Genomic DNA, 19856 nt, shown 5'->3' with positions numbered 1-19856 from the left:
TGAACCGAGCATTCATGTCAGTCATAATTTCATGTCCCCGATATACCCTGCCATTCAAAAACATTAACTTAGCCAGAAAACCACCCAACACCTTTTTGTTTACCTGTCTATGGTGAGGAAAAACTTGGGTTCTTGAACAAGTATTTTATCAATAAAAGTCCTAACTTGAAACATTTGGCAACCTTTTATCCTTTTTGCAATCATACGCCACGTACAGTTTTTGTCAATCCTATACTTTGTTTCGAAACAATCTTTGTTTGATTTGTTAACTTTTAGTTGATAGCCATCTTCCACACATTTCGTATACAAAATCTATCTTCAAGTCTTCCTTTGTATCAAAACAATCATCTTTCTTGATACGAATAACTTTTGTGTAACAATCAACTGCTATCTTTACTAACTCTTCTTCCGGTATCTGAAGTAATTCTGACATATTCCAATTATACTCTCGTGGCATTTTCTTCTTCTTTTTTCTTCGGGGACTTCTTCTTCTTCTTTTTCTTCTTCAGGGTTATATGAATTACAGAATGGATGTTCAACATGTTCATTCACAGCCGTAACTTCCTCCTCATTATCATCAACAACATATTCCTCGGTAGCGGCTGTTTCATCATCAAAATTTGGGTATTGACCAATATCAAAATCATTACACGCAGGGTCTGTTTCTTCTTCTGAAACATCATCAAAATCCAAGTATTGACCAAGATCAAAGTCCAAGTATTGACCAAGATCAAATTTCGAATACTGACTAGTACTCATATTTTTTTCTGTTGGCTCATCATCGTCTAATTGGTCAATACGAAAACTGGAATTTGGTGCTGAAAGTTGATTGATATTTGGATTAGGGAAAGGTTGCGGGTTTTGAGATTGTGTTTGATATTGTGTTTGGTATTAGAAATATGGTGAAACAAAATTTTTTTGGTGATGAAATTGTGGTGGAACCATGAAATTTTAAGGTTGATAACAACGTTGTACATTGTGAGCACCATAAACTGGGGCTGAAGAACTTAGTTGATTACTACCCGTTACTGACCCAACTTCACTACTTCTAGGTTCAACAACATACAATGCAACATCATCTTGCGAAACACTAATGTAAACAATAAATCGTTCAACATCTTCATTGTCGGTTAACAAATAAACTTTACATTTTCTCTGATAAGATAATCTAAATCCACTTAGAGGCTCTAAATTCAATTTCTTTGAAACACGTAACATTAGAGTTTCATAAGTTAACTTTTTTAATGACAGTTTTAGTTGAAGATTCATGGGTAAAGACATATATTGTAAAACACCATTAACATTCTCCCATGACCCTCCATAACACAAATCTATCCAAACATGATCAACATTAGATGATTTCATTCTACAAATTGTAAATTAATTTACTAAACAAACGAGTTATAAACTAGATATCGTTATTAGCTTAGAGAAAAACATATCTTTATTAAGTTGATAGTTGATAATTTGGGAGAGAAATCATTGAAAAATTATATAGAAATAAAATTATGTAAAAAAATTAGAGATGGGGAAGAATGTCATTGGATATAGGAACGGATGTCACTGGAGAGAGTGAGAGATGGAGATGGAATGAGTTGCGATTTAGAGATTTAGGGATTTAGGTTATGAGTTGTTGCTGCTACGTAGTTTATATACCTAAAACATTTGTGTTGCGAAAATAAAAGCTGTTGCGAAATTAAAATTCGTGTTGCGAATTCGGAAATCGAGTTGCGAAAACAAAATTCGTGTTGCGAATTAGAAAATCTTGTTGCGAAAAGGAAACTTGTGTTGCGAATTTAAAAATCGCGTCGCGAATTCAGAAATCTAGTTGTGAATTTGAAATTTCGTGTTGCGAATATCAAATGCGAATTTGGAAACTGCGTTGCGAAATTGAAGTTCGTGTTGCGAATTTGAAATCGCGTTGCGTAAAAGATTCGCGTTGCGAATTCAGAAATCGAGTTACGAATTCGAAATTCCGTGTTGCGAAATTGGAGTTCGTGTTACGAATTTGTTGGTTATTTTCACAAATCTAAAAAAAATTAGTTAAAATCTTATATTATAAGACATTTTATGTCACTGAAATTATTTTTTCTTTTTTTATTTACCAAGTGGGACACGTGTAAGACTAGTATTTGTTCCCCGTCCCTCTCAAACCAAGAGAACGGGAATGATTAGCGGCTAGAATCCCCTCAACGGCAATGTAAAAATATTGGATCAAACGGTGGACATCGAATTGGCGGCTGCCGCCTAGTTCTTCGACTGCAACGGCTGTCGGTAAATTTGAAGTATGGTGGACATTTTTTAATAAATAAAAAATTTAAAGTAACCGTTGGAGGCGATTACTCCTATAAAAAGAGGCACAGACTTCGACACGCATGAAAGTTGGGTGAAAAATATTGAAATACAAAACCCAAACCCTCTTTTTATATTTCGAATCCCTCTGGGATCGAAATCTTAATAAAAAAATCTCGTTTGTTTTTCCACTGAGGAAATTTCCTCCCCTCTATGATATATAGATTTTCAAAGTTTTTGGTTTTAGGGTTTTGATTGTATTATTTCATCATCGCCTCCTTTTGTTTTATGGATGCGATTTTCATGTCATCTTCGGCTGAGAAATCTGTTTCTCCAAACAAGAATAATGTTCTAAGGAGATACAGCAGCGGAGCTAATTTCATTTCGAAACAAAATGGGAACCTACTTCACAACACGAGCATCATCCATGGAGGAGGAGGAGGTCTGTTGTTTGCTCCCCCACCGTCTCTTTCCTTCTCTTATAATCCTTCAGCTCCTCCTCTCAATCCATTATTCTATCAAAATTATCAGCAACCGCCACTCCTTCCTCTTCCGGTCCCTAATAAGCCTCCTCATACTTCGCTCCCTTCTCGAACACGTAGCCTTTCATCGTCTCCACCTAACGTTAAAAATAACAAGCACAAAGATCCTAAGAGATCAAAATCAAAACAACTCACTGGAAAATCGGTAGAAGAGCCGAATAAACTTCAACCGAAGCCCACAGTGGCAAAGAAAACACAAGCTCTAAATAAGCCCTTTGCGATGGCTTCAGCTAAAGCTTCAGGATCGGTTCCGAATGATACACCTAAGGTCGGTAAAGATTTGGACAGCCTTTCAAGTTCTATCTTTATGCTCTCTCCGCCACCTAGTAGCTTGCCTTTGCCTAGCTTTTGGCTTAGGCCAAAGCTTAGCTGCAACGCTGAAGCTGCTTCAGTCGATGACGGAGCTACTGACAATCTCCGACGATTCCTTCGTCTCCCTTGAAGCTGAAAAGCTGAAAAAACTAGAGTCCGGCTTCGTTTTTGGTTCGCCGGGTGCCGTCTGACGGGTCTTTTGTGTAAACAAAGACCTTAATAATAAAGGGTATGTTCTCGTTTCTTGTTTTTCGTCTTAATTTTCTTTTGTCATGGGACAATGCTACCATCGCCTCTTAGTTTTTTGAAGTAGAGGTGCATAAAATGGAATTAAAGGGGAAAAATGGAACACAGATGATAGAAGTTTGCTTGCTTCTGAGTTCTAAGTCTTTGGGTCAAGAGTTTGTGGAACATTTATTTTCTACCAATCATATAGTATTGTAATTCAGATTCGTATGTTGATCATATTGTGATCACCGCCTTGTTTTTTTGAATTGGGGTGAACTGTGAACATATGCATGAATAATATGGATTATAATATGTAAGCCATTTTCGTTTGTTTGATAATTCCAAGGCTGTTTTCCAATAGAACGTCAGGAAGGAATATTCTTCTTCAACATTCATCCCACCATCAGTATCAGTAACGAGTCTAAAAATATCTCAAATGAGATCGAATAACATTTTATACAAAAAATAATAATAATTATCCAGCTGTAAAATATCTCAGATATCGCATAATTAATATGCAGAAGAAAAATAATATTCTTATACATTTTATTGATTATACTGTAATATCTCAAATTAGACCGAATATAAACCTTCACCGATCCATAACAATCATACTAACAACTACAGCACATTCAACAAAATCCTAGCTGCCTAGTCAACAAACTTACCCATATATAACATTCCCCTTACCTTCCTTCTTTCCTTGGTCTTGTTCCAACTTGATGCTTCCTTCAAAAATGTCCTCTCCAGCGTTGCATTTACCTTCAATATTCACAATATTTTTTTACTCGACATACAAAAACACATTAAACCCAACTATAAATACAAAGATGGTATAGATTTTACAAACACTTTATTTCAAATACAATAAAAGAACATGGCTAACAAAGGTTTTGTCATTATATTAGCAACTTGCGCACATACATGTATCTCGTTTACCAATAATTTTTCTGTTACTATCTCTTCACGGACAAAAAAATAGATCCAATTCAACGTGTATAGACTTCCAATGTATACTAGGATTAGCAGAGACCACAACAATACTCGAGTTATCATATCATAATGTAGATTTTTTATTAGGTGTAATCATGTGAAGTTCACTAAGTAAAAATTCAAGTCATATAATCTCAATTGTGGCACAAGCCACAATATGATTTTCGACCTTAATAGTGGATCAAGAAATGAAATTCACTAGGTAAAGATTCAAATCATATAATCTCAGTTGTTGCACAAGCCACAATGTGATACTGTAAGTTATGTACCGTCTCTAACCTTGGAATTATCTTGTAAATGTTAATATTTTAGTTTATCTTTAACTCTAATCTAATTTGTAGATAAGGATAAAGTTCACTTGAGACTCTAGTTCTTCTCTTCTATAAAACTTTCTGTTGGTTTCTATTGTTGATGATACAGTGTGTAGACACTAAGTTTTTGTCACAGTTTTTAATTATTATTTAATTATTATTATTTTATTATTTTATTTTATTTTATTTTATTATTTTATATTATTATTATTATTAAATAAATAATATTTAAAAATATTATTACAGGCCCAAACCCGAAGTGAAAGCCCAATTTACAACAATTATAACCGGAGGCCCGTTTACATGTCCAGACCCGGTTTAACAACAGAACCGATCCAGACCCGATCCAAACCTACAAACCCGAGAAGCCCAAGACTAGCCCTAAGACAACTAGGGTTTCTAAACCCTATCTCAACCAGCGCCGCCTCAGCCACTGCCAGGTGACCCAACCAGTCACTGCCGACGCTCCGACGAAGACTCCAGAAGACCAGAAGCAGCCGCACACGTTAAAGCCTAGGGTGAGTCACCACTATAGTTTGGTGACTCACCGAAATTCACCCCTATTACCCGGTCCATGAAGAGCTTCGTGGTGGCTATAAAAGCCATCCACCGAACCTGCAAGAAAACACCAAGAACAACAGCCATACATGATAACAACGGAGAGCAAGCAACCACAGAGACGACAACATCAAGCAAGATACGAATAAAAAGCTACCAACGATCACAGTCAACAACAAATCGAAAGGAAAAACAAAAGGAAAAGAGAAGAAAACTTACCCCGCTCGTTTGAAGCGCTGTATAACCGAAGGTAATACCTACGGTTTCTTTTAGATCTAGGGAAATCTAGAAGGTTTTAGGATGAAAAGAGGCCATATTCGGCCTTAGGGTAAAAAAGGGGAAATTCAGGGTTATTTTCTCGAATTCCGACCACCGACGACAGCGATCGACGCCAGAGCACGGCTGCCGGCCGGAGATCGGACTCTCTCCGGTGGAGGGTTTTAGAGAGAAGGCAGAGGAAAATTTTCCTTTTCTCGTTTAGAGAGAGAAGGAAAAAAGGAAAAAATGAGGAAAATGGCCCAAAAGGGTCGGTTAAATGGGTTTATATACCCTTCCCCGAACGGCATCGTTTTAGAGAGGAGTCCCTATGTAATTTCCCTCATGGGAAAACCACACGCGCAGTACTCCCAATTTGTAAATTTATCATTTTGGTCACTAAAATCAAGTTATTATGCATTTCAATTCGGATTTTATATTTTGATTTATTTTATTTTAATCCTTACCTGTATATTCATATATAATTAGGGTAAATAGCATATTTAGCCCTTACAATTTTTATGACTTTTATTTTAACCTGAATTAATTAATTATGGTTAAATTACACTAATAGTACCTAGATTTAATAATATTTCAAACTAGGGCCTTTAATTTTGATATATTATAATTTAATCCCTGATATTTTAAATAATATTCATTTTTGACCATAAGTTTTATTACTTTTTAATTTAATCCTATTATTTTAATTTTATTTATTTTAGTCACTGTTTAATTGCAATTTTATTTTATTTTTATCCTTTAAATTTCAATATGTTTAATTTAGTACTTTAATTATTATTTTATTATTATTTTAGTCATATAAACATATATATTTTTAATTAAATAATAACATTTATTTACTTTTATATATTAAGAAAGGGATGTCTTAAATTAACTAGTGGTCATATTCTGATATTTTTAAATAAATAAATATCTTATTTATAAAAAATATATATATATATATATATATATATATATATATATATAGTTGTTTTAATTTTAATCAAATTATTTTGTATTCTTATTAATATTTATTCATTTTTTAAATATGAAGAAAGTGGCTGTCTTAAAGTAACTAGATGTCATTCTCTAATATTTTAAATTAATAAATACCCTATTTATAAAATCCTAAGTATATATATATATTTACTTTAATTATTTTAATTATTCGATTGAATCTAAAATAATCGTAAATTTCTAATAATAGAGACAATTTATAAGGTACTAATTTTGGGCGCTATAGGGGTGTTAATCATTCCCTAAACGTAACTGACTACGAATCCCTTTTTATTACTAAAAAGAATGAATTTTTGGTTAAACGCATACCAATTTATCTTTTAAATAGTTTTTTTCTTAAAAACTCTTTTAAAAAAATGATTTTTAGGTATTCGACCTACCTTACCCAAAAAGGTCGATGGTAACTCCAAAACATTTCATTAAAAACCATTCATTTATTCACATATTTTCCCGCGAAGAAAAAATTCATACCCGGGCGAAAATTGGTTACGACAGCTTGTTAACTCCGCTGGAGATACTGGTTAAGCCTAAGTCGATTATATATTGTCTCTATAAGTTAGAAATTGAGAATTCAATTTTTTTTTTAATTTATGATTTTTTTATTTGTTTCAATTTATTTTATACCCTTGTATATTTATGTTTGTAATTAATTGCTTTTTAGATATTAATTTTTGTGTGAAAAATTCTCCTCACACACAACACGTGCATTGCATAAACATAAGCTCTATACTCGAGCTCTTTTCCCTTTTAAGTGGGAGTGAAAGCGACATCTTCGTGAGAATTTATTCTTCGTGTCAGACTTAGCAAGTAGCTTTCGGGGTTCATATGCTCTATGTCTTCGTGAGAATTTATTCTCCGTCTCAGGCATAGGGAAATGTGTCCCCTCGAATTGAACTCTGTCAGCTTAAGTCTGTAATGGACTAGGATTGAGGGTTTGACAGCCCAAGGGGGCACCAACAAGGACAATTCGAGTACCTTTACTCCTAGAACTGAAACCATGCATATAATAAACCCTAGAAATTCACCCGATCTAAGACAATACTAAAGCTCTGTCTGTAGGTGTACACAAAGGAGAAATAAACTTTAACTTTTATCTTTTCATTTATTTTTTCCAAACAAAGCATGGAACTAGAAAGCATGTGGTTAGGATTTATATATAGATACTATGATAAATAGGATCTTTTCTTTCCAATAATTGGTACTAACCATTTTATTTATTTTATTTTATTTTTATTTTTTTCTATGCATTTTATTTTGCTTTAACTTGTTTATATTGATTTTTTTGTTTGCATTGCATAATCATGACATGATTAGAAGATATTAATTCAAGAGTGAACATCAAATTGGAAAGTTTTCATAAATGGACAAAAAGTTTTATGATCAAGCAAACTATGACGCAGCCAAGGAATGGCATTCTGAGGGAACTCCAAGGACGGAGGAAAACTATGCACCCAAAGATCGTATACCCGTTGAAAAGCAAAAGGAGATACGAGAAATAAAAGAAAAAATGTCCAAGATGATGGATAGAATATCTGTTTTGGCCAAAGGAAAAGAAATTCCTACACAAAAAGATAAAGAGCTCAATGAATATAACCCTGCAATCTCATATATACAGGGGACTTCGGATCCTAACCAATTTGAGAAATTACAAACAATCATCATTCGTATTCAAAAGTTATCTAGAGATACCTAAGAAATGGTGACAACAGTAAAAGCTCCCAGAAATGAGAAGAAATCATGTAATCTGAAATCGTCGAGGTTTAGTTTACTTCCAACGTCGGAAACTCAGGATCAATCCAAGACAAAAGGTGGTTCTCATTTTGATGCTATCCTTATATCATATAAGAAGTTGTACGAGAAGTTACTTGAAGCGCAAGAAGCGGCTCCACATTATGTAAAACCGTTGCAACCTCCGTGTCCAAATTGGTATGACATCAACGTTTATTGTGAATATCATGCCGGAGCTCAAGGACATACCATTGAGATTTTTCTTGCCTTCAAACATCGAGTCCAAAGTCTTTTAGATCATGGAATCTTAGAGTTTATGATAAGTGATCGACCTAGTTTGGTAATTAAGGTCCTGCTAGATTAATACCAAAAGTATTCAACGGTAAGAGTATCAGTCAGGGTATTCAGATGGAATGAAGTTTTTATGAAGCTCAAACACGTTTTTTGAAGAATGAAAATAAGAAATTGAGCATAGAAATGAAAACCATGTGTGAGGATTTCCAAAAGATCAGTCAAGCCTTTCAAAATGTTGGCTTAGGAAACACCCCAGAAGAGTGGATAACAAGGGTTACCAAACTGAAAAAGAACTGCAAGATACATGAAGGACGAGCCAAGAAGTTTTCTCATGATTTACGAGTTGCAGAAGAAAGACGCAATACAACTATCATTGAATTGGGAAAATGTCAAGCCAAAAATCAAATGTTGAATAGTGCTATAACCAACATGGAAGCATCGTATCATATCCATCACCATGAGATTAATACTGAATTAAAAACCACTAGAGCTAAGAATAAGATATTGATGAAATGTTTCAATGATTATGGAGATCTTGTAAGAGAACTTCTTGAACACAAAGATTCCCTCACAATAAAAAATGAACAACATTGTTTACAACTCCGAGAATTGACACAAAAGATTAAGGAAAAAGACAATATCAAGCAAACAATGTGGCTCATATGCTGGTAGACTTAGCTGGCTTCACAAGAGAATTAAAGCAGATTGAAAACTCCACACATGAGCATGAGTGGAAGTTAGTTTGGCTTTTAAGGGAAATAGAGAAGTTAGGAGTGAAAGCTATCCCTTATATGTAAAGTTTTGTTTGGTGTATTGAAATATTTGTGTTTAATGAAAGTTGTTTTAAGATGATCACTCTTATTGATACATTTTTCATACACGCATTTGCATTGCACAATTTGCATTCTTATTTTTGCATTTATGCATTTTCGTATTTACATTACATTATTATCTATTTAAGTATTATTATATGCATTAGTTATAAAAACATGTAAATAATTCCTAAAAGGTTTTGTAACAGTAAAACCAAGATCATTCATTTTATTGTACCATCATCATGAAAACAATGGAGCAATCTTGTGAAGGACTACAATATCAGTGGCCATAACAATTGACAGGGTTACATCAAGATATAAGGAAAGAAGCATCGAATTCTCCATCAGATGGATCGAATCAAATTATTCAGAAGATGGCAATTGATAAAAAAGATATAACTGCTAAAGAGCAATAACGCTATCTGATTAATGAATCAAGAAGGATAACATAGCCTGGGGCATCCCAATCGAACCCAAAGAATAACTTAATTAATTATTCACAATATGAGGAGAGATTCAAGAGGGAGGATGAAGCAATCATAAATATGAAAGGTGTTAATGCCTCCCACAAAGAATTAGAAGCAAAAGAGCTCAGTTTGGTTCCAGATTTGGTTATTCCCCATGAATTCAAGATGCCTGATTTTGAGAAATATGATGGCACCAATTGTCTCATAATCCATTTAAGAATATTTTGCAGAAAATGGAAGGATATTTAAATTTTGATGATTTGTTAATTCACTCATTCCATAATAGCTTCGTTGAGCCAACAGTAGTATGGTACAATCAGTTGACCCAAGAGAAGATTAAGAGATGGTTTGATCTAGCTGATGTATTTTTGAGATAATATCGGTATATTAAAGGCTTAGCTCCAACATGTATGGATCTTCAAGGAGTAAGAATGAAAGCCAATGAAGGGTATCAAGAGTATGCCTTAAGATGGAGAGGAGTGGCAACACAAGTTCAACCTCCCATGTTAGAAGAAGAAATATCACATATGTTTCGTGATTCCCTTCATGCTCCTTTCTTAGAGTTAATGCTGGCAAATCCGACGAAGGAAGTTGAGAATCTTGTGACAAATGGAAAATTAATTGAAAATGTAATCAACAAAGGAAACTTAAAAGTCACATCAAAAAGTTCAATTGATCAAAAAGAGAAAGCTGATGATATGAATGAATGCCACCACATCCAGAGTCCCCGCAATTGCAAAAGAAAAAGAACAAGTAGTTGTTCGGATCGACCAAAAAAAGTTACGTGATCAAGAAATACTTTGGATGTGTTCCAAACTTCCATTTCAGACTTGTACCTTCATTTGATTAAAGGTCAATACATCACGCAAAGACCAATGAAAGTGCAACCAAACCCTTCTGCTCATAGATATGATCAAGGTAGTGTTTGTGATTTCCACTTGGGGGTATTTGGGCATTCTACAGGCAATTATTAAAAGAAATAAAGACGCTCGTTGACAAGAGAGTCTTGACACAAGAAATGATTAAGAAATGGGGGGAAAATAAGGATGAAAATCCTAGGCCAAGTACACACCCAACATTCGAGGAATGATAGAGCAAGCTAAATAAACAAGTGGAAGTTGTTATTTACCACTGTAGTACTTTCTATTTTCAACATCTTGTTTGAACTTGTTTTTTTGTTCCTTTCTTCGCCTTTTGTGCAATAAATAAGTTTGTGTTGCTTTTAAGGTTATAAGCATTGAATCAATTTTGCAATCTTGCAGTTCATTGAATATCAATTGGATTAAAAACTCTTTAAATGATTAAAGTTATAATCTTTGACAAAATATCAAGATTGAAAACTGGAAAAACAATGACTCTTGACCTTACCTCAGAAGAAATATACCCAAATATTATCCTATTACAAATACGGGATAGCCTTCTCCTATTGAAAGGAATTACAAAAAAGGCTTGGTATTTATATATAGGAGCGTACAACATGGGGCATCATTTGTGTATTACATTACAAAACCGACTATAGTACTTTTCTATTGATGACATTCGGTGATGAACGTAATCTTCACAAATAGGTAAATCTAGTTTAAGTTAGTTGCTTGAGAATTAAACGCTAACGAAGAGATTTTCTGACTTCTACCAAAACACCTAGACTATAACAGGTTCTTCTTAACAAGCTTAAGAAGTTGGAGCCGTATACTCATATTATATTATTATATATAATAAAGCTTGAGTTGTCCCCCTAAAGCAATTGGTTAATAGTCCCGACTTTAGGGATAATATTCAGCTAGCCTGATATACTATTATATGCAATAAAACTATCCCTCTAGAGCAATTGGTTAATCTCCCCGGCTTTATGGATAAGTTTCAACTAGCCTGATAAAGGTGATTATATTATTTTGTACAATAAAGCAGAATTTAGCTAGCCAAAATGGCAAAAAGTTACTAAATAAAAATGGACTAAGGGGACTAAGGAACACCTGTTATAGTCAACTTCACACAAGTACTCAGAAATTTCATTTTTAGACCGATATTTTTGCACTGCTTTTGCTAGAGTTTACAAAGCTTACACAAATGGAAGATTTTAGGGAATCGAAATAGAGGTATTCTAGGTAGTCTAATAATTAGCAATCCTAGTTGAGTAATTTTGTCCGCATCCGGTTAAAATACCAAGTCCTTAAAATGAGGCATGTGGCAAAGTTCATAAAAAATGAGAGAGGAGTGACATCTTAAATAGATGTAACCATAGAAAATAGGAAAGCTATCCTGAAACCAAGCCGAATCTTGATACTTGTCAAAGAGCTATGACTCTAAAACATTAAAGAGCTATTAATGTATTTGTTATTCTTTGAAATCATGATTATGATTTGATTCTATTGTGAATCTTTAATGGGCAATATTTTACAAAATTATTTCATTCTTCGATAAAGAAATGAGGAAAAACATTTTCAAACAGGACAATCTCAAATGAGAAAGGTTCTTGAAGCAAGTTGATACCTATTCTACCTCTATTGGGAAAAAAGAATGAGTGGTGCTAGAATGATGAAGCACTTCACATTCTTGAAAGCAAGTGGTCCAAGAAACCATAAAGTCTAGATAATTAAACTTGTAAACGCTCTTGTGACATTATCAACAACTCATCAAGAATGATTACTTTGTTCTAAAGAGGCAAGCTGAAAGCCCATTTTAACTAAAAATGATCCATGTGGGGCATTGTGAAAACTCACATTAGTATGAAAGTTTGGCACATCTTGAAGGCCATTTCAAATAGAAATAATGAAAGGCATTTTGAAGGCCTATATTATCCATGATTGGGATATCTTGAAGACTCGCGTCATCATGGAAGTTTGGGACATCTTGGAGGAAGTTTGGGACATCTTGGAGGCCTATTTTGACTAGAAATAGAATGTTGGGGCATTTTGAAAGCACAATTCAGACATAAATGATCCATGTGGGGCATTTTGAAGGCTCAATCAGTTTGAATATTTGGGCATTTTGAAGGCTTTTATCAGCAAGAAACAATTTTGAACGTAGTTTTAACGTTCTTATCAGCAAATGCTGGGGCATGTTGAAGGCCCACATTATCCTGTGTCAAGATCATTGCTTTGAGAAAATATTTCCAATAAAACAGAAAGAGATAAAGAATGAAAATGGTGAAACAATGACAGTCAAGCTGACTATACATAATTGTTTTGTTAATCATACAGTTGCATTATTTTGGTGATTCGATGCTGGTATGCCAAAGCGTTCCACTTGTATTACCATTGAGTTTTGTTCTTAGGTGTCCTTGTGACGTCCTACAAAAATTATGAACACTATGAAATAACTTCACTGACTAGAATGAGAAATCTGGCAGAAGCCACATGAAAGGATGAATGTGTTGTCAAATGTTTTACGAACCAGATATTATGATGTTGAACCAATGTTGTGATCATATGGTTTCCATTTATTGATTCAAGATAAAGTTTGTATTCTTCGACCCCAAGGTTAGAAGTGAAAAATGATGAAGATTTCTTTCCACAGAAGGGGCATTGAAATTTAAACAACAAGAAACTAGTGGAGACAACTAAGGTTGAACGATAGATTATTGTTAAACATCTCAACATGATATGGTATGAAAGGATTTGTTCGAGATCCAATTAGATGTGGAGACATGAAAAGAATTAGGATAAATCCTCCTTATGATGTGTTTCAAGAGTTAAATCAGAATATACATTGATCTCCTAATTAATCCCTACTGAGTTGGGCATATCTACATCTATATTCTTCAAAGATGATAGATTCATTCTTAAAAGATGATAGATTCTCTTTTCAAAGATGATAGATTCTCTTTTCAAAGATGAAAGATTTATTGGATTTCTACACAAGTTCAGGCGAAGAAAGCTGGTTTTATAGAAAACAAAATGGGGTATCAAGGTTGTAATTCTGATTACAGCAGGAGTTCCATAAATGAAACATTTATCTTGAGACTTTAATGAAACAAAAAAGACACAAAGATGCAAGTAGATCATATGGTTCATCAAAAATGCCAGCTTGAAATGACATTTTGACTAAGTAAAAGGAAGATCGAATTCACCACTTTGAAGTCAAATAAAGATGGATTCAACATTCATGCATTCATAAGAACACCATTTGCTTAATAGAAAATGCATTACATTGATACAAGTAATTGTATTCAAACATAAGGTTTTTACAGGTTTTCAAATGAAAAAGAAGATTCATGATGAAAAATACCTTACAAGTGTAAGGTAGAATTCAAGCCTCAAGTACAGGAATCACTTCAGTAGAAGTAAACATCTGAAGAATAGATGATCACAATCCACATAAGAAGTATTATTTTAAAGTGGGGCATGTTACCCAACTAACAAGTTATTTAAAAAAAATGACGAGAAAACGATTTCCAAAGTTTATCATTTAATCTTTTCTGAAAATGAAATTGTTGAATAGTAAGAAAACAATTTCCAAAGTTTCTTACTCAGTAAACTATTTCCCGAATTTGTATGACCTTCGGGTCATCCATAAGACCTCCGGGCAGGATGTTTTCAAATGAGATTTTGGAAACTAAGCCTTTCAGGGGTTTCTTAATTATCTCAAAGAGTTGTGAAAGGAAGTTAAGCCTTTTAAGGGGTTATTTAACAACCAAGAAACTAAGCTTTCGAGGGTTTCTTGATGTTTAAATCTTCTGGGTCATCTGTAAGTCTTTCGAGCAAGATGATAAGACCTCCGGGCCATCCATAAGACCTCCGGGCAGGATGTTTTCAAATAAGATTTTGGAAACTAAGCCTTTCAGGGGTTTCTTAATTATCTCAAAGAATTGTTAAAGGAAGCTAAGCCTAACGAAGGGGTTCCTTGATAACCAATAAACTAAGCTTGATTTTCAAGGGTTTATCTATCGATAAGACTTTCGGGCCATTCATAAGACCTCCGGGCATAATGTTTTCAACATTTCCGTTGCTTGATTCACGACATTTCGAATCAATGACGTCTCAAATTTTTTTTTATCTCATCTGAGATAGTTCCTCTTTAAACAAATTTCTTTGCATTTATTTCACATTTTTATCTAGATGTTGAATATTTGACAGGAGTTCTAGAGATTAGCAAAGATTCAAGCAAAGAATTACCATACTTTTCAAAGCTTTGAAAATATGGATTTCAGCAAAGATTTGAATCCATCAGTTGAGGGTTCAACAACTCCGTCTTAATCAAGAGAAGTCAACTGGACAAAAACTTATTTTCTTTTCGTCTTTGTCCTATTCTTGTTAACACAAGAATGAGCAAAGATGGGCAGCTGTAGACACTAAGTTTTTGTCATAGTTTTTAATTATTATTTTATTATTTTTATTTTATTATATTATTATTATTATTAAATAATATTTACAAATATTATTACAGGCCCAAACCCGAAGTGAAGGCCCAATTTACAACAATTATAATCGGAGGCCCGTTTATATGTCCAGACCCTGTTCAACAGCAGAACCGATCCAAACCCACAAACCCGAGAAGCCCAAGACTAGCCCTAATATAGCTAGGGTTTCTAAACCCTATCTCAACCAACGCCACCTCAGCCACTGCCAGGTGACCTAACCAGCCAATGCCGATGGTTCGCTGCTGCCACGCCTCTGACAGTCCGCTGCTGTCACGCCTCCGACGAAGACTCCAAAAGACCAGAAGCAACTGTACACGTTAAAGCCTAGGGTGAGTCACCACTATAGTTTGGTGACTCATCGAACTTCGCCCCTATTACCCATCCATGGAGAGCTTCGTGGTGTCTATAAAAGCCATCCACTGAACATGCAAGAAAACACCAAGAACAACAGTCATACACGACAACAACGGAGAGCAAGCAACCATATAGACGACAACAACAAGCAAGATACGAATAAAAAGCTACCAACGATCCTAGTCAACAACAAATCGAAAGCAAAAACAAAAGGAAAAGAGAAGAAAACTTACCCCACTCGTCTGAAACATTGTATAATCGAAGGTAATACCTACGGTTTCTTTTAGATCTAGGGAAATCTAGAAGGTTTTAGGATGAAAAGAGACCATATTCGACCTTAGGGTAAAAAAAGGGAAATTCAGGGTTATTTTCCCAAATTTCGGCCACCGACAACGGCGATCGGAGCTGGAGCACGGCTGCCGGCCGGAGATCGGACTCTCTCCGGTGGAGGGTTTTAGAGAGAAAGCATAGGAAAATTTTCATTCTCTCATTTAGAGAGAGAATGAAAAAATAAAAAAATGAGGAAAATGGCCCAAAAAGGCCAGTTAAATGGGTTTATATACCCCTCCCCGAACGGCGTCGTTTTGGGGAGAGGTCTCTGTGTAATTTCTCTCATGGGAAAACCACAGGAGCAGTACTCCCAATTTTTAAATTTATCATTTTGGTCACTAAAATCAAGTTATTACGCATTTCAATTCGGTTTTTATATTTTGATTTATTTATTTATAATCCTTACCTATATATTCATATATAATTACGGTGAATAGAATATTTAGCCCTTACAATTTTTATAATTTTTATTTTAACCCGAATTAATTAATTATGGTTAAATTACACTAATAGTACCTAGATTTAATAATATTTCGAACTAGGGCCTTTAATTTGATATATTATAATTTAATCCCTGATATTTTAAATATTATTCATTTTTGACCATAAGTTTTATTACTTTTAAATTTAATCCTATTATTTTAATTTTATTTATTTTAGTCACTGTTTAATTGCAATTTAATTTAATTTAATTTTTATCCTTTAAATTTCAATATGTTTAATTTAGTACTTTAATTATTATTTAATTATTATTTTAGTCATATAAACATATGTATATTTAATTAAATAATAACATTTATTTATTTTTAAATATTAAAAAAGGGTTGTCTTAAATTAACTATAGGTTCTATTCCGTTATTTTTAAATAAATAAATATATATAGTTGTTTTAATTTTAATCAAATTATTTTTTCTATTCTTATTAATATTTATTCATTTTTTAAATATGAATAAAGGGGTTGTCTTAAAGTAACTAGATGTATTTTTCTAATATTTTTAAATAAATAAATATCCTATTTATAAAACTCTAAGTATATATATATATATATATATATATATATATATATATATATATATATACTTTAATTATTTTAATTATTCGATTGAATCTGAAATAATATGATCATAAATTAAATTTATAGTCGAATTTTTAAATTTCTAATAATAGAGACAATTTATAATCGAAGGGTACCAATTTTGGGCGTTATAGGGGTGCTAATCCTCCCCTAAACGTAACCGACCACGAATCCCTTTTTATTACTAAAAAGAATGAATTTTTTGTTAAACGCAGATCAATTTATCTTTTAAATAGTTTTTTTCTTAAAAACTCTTTTAAAAAAAATGATTTTTAGGCATTCGACCTACCTTACCCAAAAAGGTCGATGGCAACTCCAAAACATTTTATTAAAAACTATTCTTTTATTCACATATTTTCCCGCCAAGAACAAATTCGTACCCGGGCGAAAATTGGTTACGACACGGTAAATAAACGTTTTCTTTTCATCAGCAAACACATATTCTATGTGGTATCAATTTAGGTTAGATCTTTCTTTTTCAGCCACAATAGTTTTCCCAACCTCTTCCGAGGTTGTCCCTGAGGCGGCATCCTTGTCTTCTTCGCCCGTTTTAACTTCTTGGATTATTTATTATGGAGCTAGTGATCATATGATCGAGGATTTCAAATTATTTCAGAATTTTCACAGAGCAATTTCTTCTTTTTGTGTTCGGACTGTTGATGATTCGATTTCGGTTGTTGTGGGTAGTTGCACTGTTTGGCTAAATTGAATTAGAGGTATGTAATAGCAATTATTTTGAACTTCGAAGTGACAACAACTCAGCCATAAGCATTGCTAAGAATCCAGTTCATCACAACAGACAAAACATGTGGAGATCGACTTACATTTTATTTCTGAAAATGTGAATGGTGGTACAATATGACTAAATTATGTTCCTTCAAAAAAATCAGTTAGTGGATATTCTGACCAAGACACTTTCGAGGGTTACTTTCGACGAGATCACATCCAAGTTGGGCTTTTATAATATTTACTCCCCAGGTTAGGAGGAGTGTAAGCTATGCACCATCTCTAGCCTTAAAATTATCTTGTAAATATTAGTATTTGGGTTTATCTCTAACTCTAATCTAATTGTAGATAAGGATAAAGTTCACTAAGGACTCTTTACTCAACTAGGGCTCTAGTTCTTCTCTTAAATAAAACTTAATGTACAGTTTCTCTTGTTGATGATACTGTGAATAAAAGTTTTCTTTTCACCAATAAACACATATTCTACATATACTCGACCTTAATAGTGGATGAAGAAACCATATGTTTTTCTTTGAACCCTAAAATAATAAGTTTCCTTTAAAATAAATATAATATCTAGTTATATACTTCCCATCATCAATATTAAACCTCCAGTTTGCATCAACAAGTCTTGTTATGGATAAGCATGGAGTATAAGTAACCTTTAGACCATATTTGATTGTACCATACCTTGGGATTCTTTTAAACATGGAGTATAAGTAAAACCTTCTAGTTTTATATATTTGTCACGGACCACTAACCCACAACCGAGGTCAACCCATGAGAAATAGACCAAGACTACTTAAGTGGTGTATTCAATTTAGGTCGTCGATGTAATTAGATCTTAGCCGTTCATTGAGGGGAGCTTAAACTATAAATAGAATAGAGGTCTCCCCTCATCATTTATACTCACCCCTTCACTTTGAGAAATCATAAGAACATTCTTCTCTCAAAACTTTCTTATATTCCTTTTGTGCTAGTTCTCTTGTTTTTACTTCCGTTGAGAATATAAGCATCTTTGTTTGGGTTGTTTTCAGGCTGACTTAACTACAATCACTGAAAAAGCGACTAAGGCCGCATGTTCGGAGGCGTTGAAGTTCCAAGGGCGTGACATATTCTTTAAACTTTTCAAATCAAGACTTTTCAAATAAATCGACATTTGAAAAAGCATTATTAATGTCAAATTAGCGTATACACCATTATTTGGTTATAGCTACAGGTAGAATAGCTCTCATTATAACATGCTTGACCATCGGGCTGAAGGTTTTATGAAAGTCGTACCCATACATAGAAAACAAAAGGTTGAAAAAGGAGTGTCATACTGGTTTTTTATCGGTTAAAGTATACAAATGATTTCCGACTATAAGATAATATTTTGTTGAGTCATTCAACTATTAAAAGTTATAAAATAGTCATTTGACTATAGAGTGTTGTTTTGTTGAGTTTCTCTATTATTAAAAGTTACAAAATAGTCACATCGAGTATTAATATGTTCCAATTTTTTTTGTTAAAAAAATTGACGATCGTCTAAGTTGGATGTTAACCTGCTGACTAAGATATGATAAAATTTGATCCAGGATTGTTTCAACTGTATAGTTGTTTGAGATTCTAAAATAAGATTTTATCATATTTCACTCAATAAGTTAACGTTCAGCTCAAACTGTTGTCAATTTTTTAACAATGAAAAATGATGAGTTTAGAACATATGAATAGTCAGATGATCATTTTATAACTTTTAATGATCGGGAGACTTAACAAAGCAATACCCTATAATCAAAAGTTCATTTTGTAATTTTTAATAGTATAAATATTTAACAAAATAACCCTATAATTCTGGAATCATTTGGGTACTTTATTTTTTTAGTTTAATATTATAAAATAATAAAAGCCGAATAGGAAAAATTTAAAAATCAGTAATATCCGAACATCTGTCATGTCTCTGTTTCTCTTCTATCTCTTATCATTTTTGTAATTTTGTTCACTTTTCCTCTTCCTCTCTCTCCTCATTTGCCTCTCATTTCATTTCACTTCGCTTCTACTCTCTAATCAACCATCTTCATTAGAGGGTTTGCTTCGTCAAGAGAAACGATAAAGCCTTTCGATCTTATTATGTTTGTTTTTACAATTGACATGGTAACAGGACTACGTACCCACAGTTTTCGACAATTTCAGTGTAAATAATGTCGTGGATGGTAATTTG

The sequence above is a fragment of the Hibiscus syriacus genome, unplaced genomic scaffold, assembly GCF_006381635.1.
Source record: "Hibiscus syriacus cultivar Baekdansim isolate YM2019G1 unplaced genomic scaffold, ASM638163v2 tig00018586_pilon, whole genome shotgun sequence".
In the NCBI taxonomy this organism is placed as follows: Eukaryota; Viridiplantae; Streptophyta; class Magnoliopsida; order Malvales; family Malvaceae; genus Hibiscus; species Hibiscus syriacus.
The sequence above is the reverse complement of the archived record's forward strand: the minus strand, read 5'-3'. Positions refer to the sequence as shown.